Genomic DNA, 6000 nt, shown 5'->3' with positions numbered 1-6000 from the left:
ACTAATACAGCCAACTTACCCAGGACTACGGAAAGAATTAAATTCCGGAACCAAGGTGCCACTACAGGCATGTGCCCTGGACCTCAAAAGTCCTCCGTCTTTGTTTTGAGATGCGACCTGAAAACTGCCCTGAATCATGATTTTCTTCCCTTTCCATGTTTTTTTTTTCTTTTCGTGTTTATTATACAGGCACTTTCCCCCAAATATTATCTATTCAGCATTGGTTGAATTTGCAGGTGCAGACACAAAGGCCTAACTCTGTGTCTTGATTTCTTTCTACAGTGCTCCTCATATTATCTTCCCACTGACGACCTCTCTGTTTCTGAAAGGCTTTTAACCAGCGAGACTGCCTCAGTCGTTCACTCCTCCAAAGCAGGAGTGAATATTTCTGTCTGAAATATTGTTGGTGGAATCTGAGGAGTAGTTGATATCCTGTTACGGGACTCTGACATTTTCGTAAGCATCAAAAGCATTTTCCGCCAGACTGAAACACTGATACCAGCTGAAGAGGACGGAGTTCCCCGGAAGGGGTAAGTAGTGCTCAGGGGACTCCAGCTACGTGGTTATAAAGGGGTGATTCTGGCCTCACCTCACTCTTTTTGACTTACTTTCACCACATGAACTCTCCCTCTTTTATTCCCAACATGATGCCATCCATCCCTCCCCGTCAGACACACGCCAGAGCTGATCAGTGGTAGCATCATGCCGTGCATAGACTTCCAAGCCTCCAAACCTGTGAGTCAAATAAACTTCTTTTCTTTATAGAATACCTTGTCTCAGGGATTTTATTATAGCAATAGAAAACAGGTGGCTACAGCCAGGCAGCACAATCGTCTTGTTTTCTGCTACAAGCCCTTAGAGCCTCTGGAAGAAGTCAGCCCACCCTGGATCAGTCGTGGCCTTTCAGAGAGCACGTGTCCTTACTAAAGATAGTTAAGCATCCTAGTTTAATTCTATTTGTTTATTTTGTAGCTAGGGTTGGAATCTGGGGTCTTTGACCTGAACTATATCTCCAGATCTTTTATCTTTTATTTCAAGACAAGGTCTCACTAAGTTGCCCAGGTAGGACTCCCACTTGCAACACCTCTTCCACAGCCTCCCAAGTTCTGGGATTACTGGCATGTGCCACCGTGCCTGGCTCTAACATAATTTGATATCAAGCTTTTGAGCCTTAAACTCAGCCTAAGACTGGTCTTTTCTCCAGATTTATGATCTGCCATGTGGTTTTATTTTAAACAACAGGAAACAAGCCAGATTTAAATCCATGGGGGACTCCCTCACTCTGATTCTGTTTGGGCCACCTTCTCCTAAAACTTTCCTGGGAGCAAATTGGAAATTTAGACCACGTAGTAATTTTTCTTGAGTCTCAGACAAAGGGAACCTGTGTTTCCCTGATCTGATAACTTGCTTTGACCTTCAAGACATTGTGATTTGAAGCAGATGGGAGGGTCCCCTGATTTCCAGGGAGCTCAGAGCTAAGCGTTCACCCCTCTGATAAGTAAGACACTGCCATCTATGTTTGAGTAATGACAGCACTCCTGGCTTCTTCTACCGTCCAGCCTCGCATAGTCCCCTAGTTATTTTGTTTGATGTACATATTTTTGTACCCTATATTTTAAGGATAAGGGGACTGTAGAATAGGCCAACATGGATGGAATATTCCAGTGCCAGTGCTATGTTAGTTCATTCAGGGCTCAATAGTGCCCCTTGAGGTAGGTACTATTACTGTCACCCCCATATTTAAAATAGGGAAGCTGAGGGGACTAGGGAAGCTAAATAGCTTGTCCGAGATTGCACTGCTAGTGAGAGCTTGAGCTAAAATATGAGCCCATCTGTCCTGGTCCACGGGCCAACGGTAGAATCATGCACCTGTTCGGGTAGGAGAAATTGGTGCTGGGTGGACAATAAAATCCTGGACTTCTAAGAGAACCTCATTTACGTGTTTTTCATTTATTTGAAGAGCACCCTAGAGAATGTATGTGGTGTAAAAGCAGATGTGCATGATCATATGTGAGCTTCTATGCAGCGTAAATGTCCTGTAAGGTACACAAGAAATTGCTATTGTGCTTATATCTAGAGAATAGGAGAGAAGGAAAGAAACTTGCTTTTTCTATTACTCTGTATCATTTCTATTTTTACCTCTAACCACTTTTAAAGTGTGACAAACAATGTTGGCAATAAGTTTTGTCTTTCTCTTAGGAATGTGCCTCAGATGTGTATCACATGCCTGCCTGTCCCACTACAATTTAATATCCAAGAACAGATACCAGCAGAAAATAACTTTAAACCTAAGGAATACAAAGTAACCATGGGAATGTGCTGTGAATGTTCTTTCTTGTTTGAATGTGAAAAATTTTGTTCTTCTGCCCATTATGAGATTCTGAGCAGTTTGAAACATTTTTCTATTTTTACCTGTCTATAGAGCACAGAGGAAGCTTCAGAGTTTATTTTAGTGAAATTATATTACATTAAGTAAAATCTCTTGATATGCATTTCTATGCTAAAGATAAGACTGCTAATGGTTTATTTATAGATGTCCCCCCAGTGCCTCATGCACTCATAGGTGAGGTTTGGGGGAGGTAATTAGATCATGGATGTGTGATACTGGTTTAGTTCACTGATCAGTTAAACATGGCTCTGGGTGTACATAATGGACTTACTGAAAAGGGAAGACCCTCCCCTCTTCCCTCTGTGGGTGGAACCAACCAGCAAGCTTGGGCCTGGGGATTTAGCTCACTGGCATAAGCGCCTGCCTTGCAAGCAGGCAGTCGTGAGTTCAATCCCCAGTACCAATAAAAAGGAAAAAGACAAAAAAAAAAAAATAATCCAACCAACAGGCTTCTAGCCTGGATGGAACAAAAAGGGTGAGAAGGCATTTTGCTGCTTCCTGTGTGCCATTTCATGGACTGTTTATCCCCAGTCATGCCCTCTACCATGTAGCCCTGGCCTGATGTCAGCTGACTGAGGACTGAAAACTCTACAAAACTGTGAGCTAAACTAGACTTTTCATCCTTTAACTAATCGGTGTGACATATTTTGTCCTGGCAACAAGAAAGTAACTAAAACAAATGTCATGCTGTTTACTTAAACAATTGCAAAACTGAAATATTATATATTTTAATGCAATTTGTAATGAAATGACATACAGGTCAATTAATAAACACTCAAATTTATTTCAGTCATGCCTTTTATAACATTTTTATATCTATAAGGAATTGAAACTTATGAAACATTTAATGAATGTGGGCAATTTTAAAATACAAAAATGCACTGGTAGAATATTAATGGATGAAGCAACGTAAGAGGCATTTTTCCCACCACGCACCAAGCAGGTGGCTGAGTTTGTGCTGGGAGGATGGAAGTGAGGCAAGGAAGGAGGTCATGAGCTCAGCTGGGTGGGAGATTTGTGAAAAGGGCTCCAGAAACAGTGTCTGAAGCTGAAGACTCACGTGAGTCAAGAAAGGTTTTTAGTCCACACATTGGAGGTGCAGTAGAGTCCTGTGTAGTTGAGATTTGATAAGTTCTGATAAATGTGTTAATACACAAATTTTGTTGTTTTGCTAACATGATACAGGGTGTTTGTAAACGTCAAGGGGGTGTAGGTTAGTCACTATACTTGTCATTAACAGACAGGTAAACGGGACACATACAAGACTTCTGCAAGCTAACACAGCATGCTGCTTATAGTAAACTTCTATTAGAAGTTAAGGCACCGCATAGTGAATACATGAACCAGTGACATAGGCATTTATTACCATGATCAAGCATTAAGTACTGCACACAGTTGTATTTACTACACTTTTACCCACCTGGCCACACAGTAGGTGTGCTCACATCAGGGACAGGACAGTTACAAAGCTGGAAGGTCATGGGGTCGGTAGGCAGCAGTACACATGGATGACTAGAGTCCATAGTGAGAACTTGGTCAGGGCTCCTTCTGATTGCTTTTCTTGTCTCCATTAAAATTTAAGTGCATCTCCTGAAAATGAGAAGGAGAAGCCAGAGAGACTTTGGGAAGAAACGAGAAGGTATGAAACAGCTCTTTAGGGCAAATAAAATGAATGGGCCAGGGAAATGGAGCTAGGGGAGCCCACTAGAGACATGTAATCTAAAATTTAGATTTAGTAACACCAGTCAAATGGATTGTGTGCATTTCTGCGGCCATGCTTAGCTGTGCCAGTGCAGCCTGGAACGGGCTAGGCACAGGATGGGATCGTTACTGGAGCGTGCTAATTTAACACAGTTTAGCTAGCAAGGACCAAGTCACGGAAGCAGGAAGTTCCCAGGACCAAAACAGATTCAGAGCAACTCTGGGGCTGCCACATGGTGGTATCACATCTGCAAATAGGGAGAAGGGGAGACATACAGAAAATAGAAGTGAGGGTTGTTTAATGTCTGTGCTTACCTTGTTTGTACCTGGTTTGCATAGTTGGCCATCTCTGGTTGACTGATCATCAGCTGCTATGATTGACTGAGACCTGGCTGCATGTTACAAGAGTAGATTACAACTGGTTTACATATCAAGTGAGGTTACAATTCTCTACCTACAGAGAAAGCTTTAGGGCAAACCTAATATATATATGGAATCTGCTTTGGGCCAAACTTAATGAGTAGGATATGCAAGTTTGATGAAGGAAAGAGGTAGGAGTTTGTAAAACATGACTCCTAGCTTCCCTTCTTGTAGCCTGTGCAAGTGTTAGAGGATGGGCCAAAGTGGGTAGAGTAGAAATAGTAGAGAGAAGGTGAGAGTTGACATTCAGAGAGGAGAGGGCTACAGGCTTGGCTACGTGTTTCACATTTGAGGATAATTCCAAAATACAGCCCATGTGGTCTTTTCTACCTCCTAATTGTTATGCATAAGCTGTGAAGGAGGTGTAGAGTGTTAGCTCTGCACAAAGCTGTCTCCATGGGTAGTATAAAAGGGCTCGTGGGCAGTTTTCTGTGGGGGAGATTGTACCAACAAGGTAAGGACTCTGTGCTTTGGAAAGTAACACACTTTTCTCAATATTTTCTTAAATTTTCAAACCTTTTTTTTTTTTTTTTTTTTTTTTGCTGATGTTAGGATAAGTGAATAGGTGATTTTAAACGTATCAGCTGACAAAGTTGAGGTAAAGGCCATGGTTTCCCTGGAAGGCAAGGCCCAGTATTGAGGAGACAACTTGGAAGTCACCAAAGGCTTATTGGTTGCTATGGTGCCTGGTTGGCAACGGAATAATGCTGGCATGCATGAGCAGAGGTCAGGAGTGCTGCTGTTCTAGAAAAGTCTTGAACTTTCACAAAGCTGAAAAATCTGCTTATGTTTAAGCATAAATTTTTGTTCAGTTTGAACAGAATTTTTTGAGAAATATACAAAATTTTCAGGAAAGTAGTTTTCTTTTACATTGAGGGGAAATTGTACTTTGGCTGGAATTTTACCAAGTTTTTCCCCATTTTAGAAAACCAAGTCACTCTGCTTGTGGTATTTCAGTTTCCAAGGCAACACACAGCATTAGTCCACATTAATATTAGTTGAACTCACAGTGATTTCACTTATGTTTAGACAAATATGCTTCTTTAGCTCTCATGTCAAAAGGTCAGAAATAAAGGAAAATTTTTTCGTTAGAAATTTGTCATTTCCTGACTACTTGACTATGTTTGCTCATGTAGTTGCACTGGAGAATTTTCATGTACAAAATATATTATTCTTTGGGAAGAAAACCCTTAGAATGGGAAAAATTTATAGCCAACTGTCCCTGAGACAAAGGACTTATATCTAGAACATACAAAGAATTGAAAAATATCAGGCCCCCTAAATTGAAAGACCCAATCCAAAATTGGGCATCTGAGATGAGTACGCACTTCTCCGATGAAGAAATACAAATGGCAAATAAATACATGAAAAAATGTTCACCACCACTGGTCATTCAAGAAATGCAAATTGAAATAACACAGAATTCATCTCTGAGAAGAATTACTATCATCAGGAAATTAACCCATAACAAATACTGAAGGGACTGTGGG

The 6000-nt window shown here is 41.1% G+C and overlaps 1 long non-coding RNA gene across 1 annotated transcript; it reads left to right on the top strand.

The window, feature by feature from the left end:
- The first annotated feature begins 293 nt into the window (after positions 1 to 293).
- Positions 294 to 3221, top strand: LOC134471517 (uncharacterized). The gene is made up of 3 exons (XR_010040968.1): positions 294 to 530; positions 672 to 735; positions 2200 to 3221. It is a non-coding gene; the product is annotated as an uncharacterized LOC134471517 (long non-coding RNA).
- The last annotated feature ends 2779 nt before the right edge of the window (positions 3222 to 6000 follow it).

The sequence above is a fragment of the Cavia porcellus genome, unplaced genomic scaffold, assembly GCF_034190915.1.
Source record: "Cavia porcellus strain 051 isolate PalLab524CR breed Dunkin Hartley unplaced genomic scaffold, mCavPor4.1 scaffold_18, whole genome shotgun sequence".
NCBI classification, from domain to species: Eukaryota; Metazoa; Chordata; class Mammalia; order Rodentia; family Caviidae; genus Cavia; species Cavia porcellus.
Note: the sequence above shows the minus strand (reverse complement) of the source record. Positions and strands in the feature narration are given on the sequence as shown.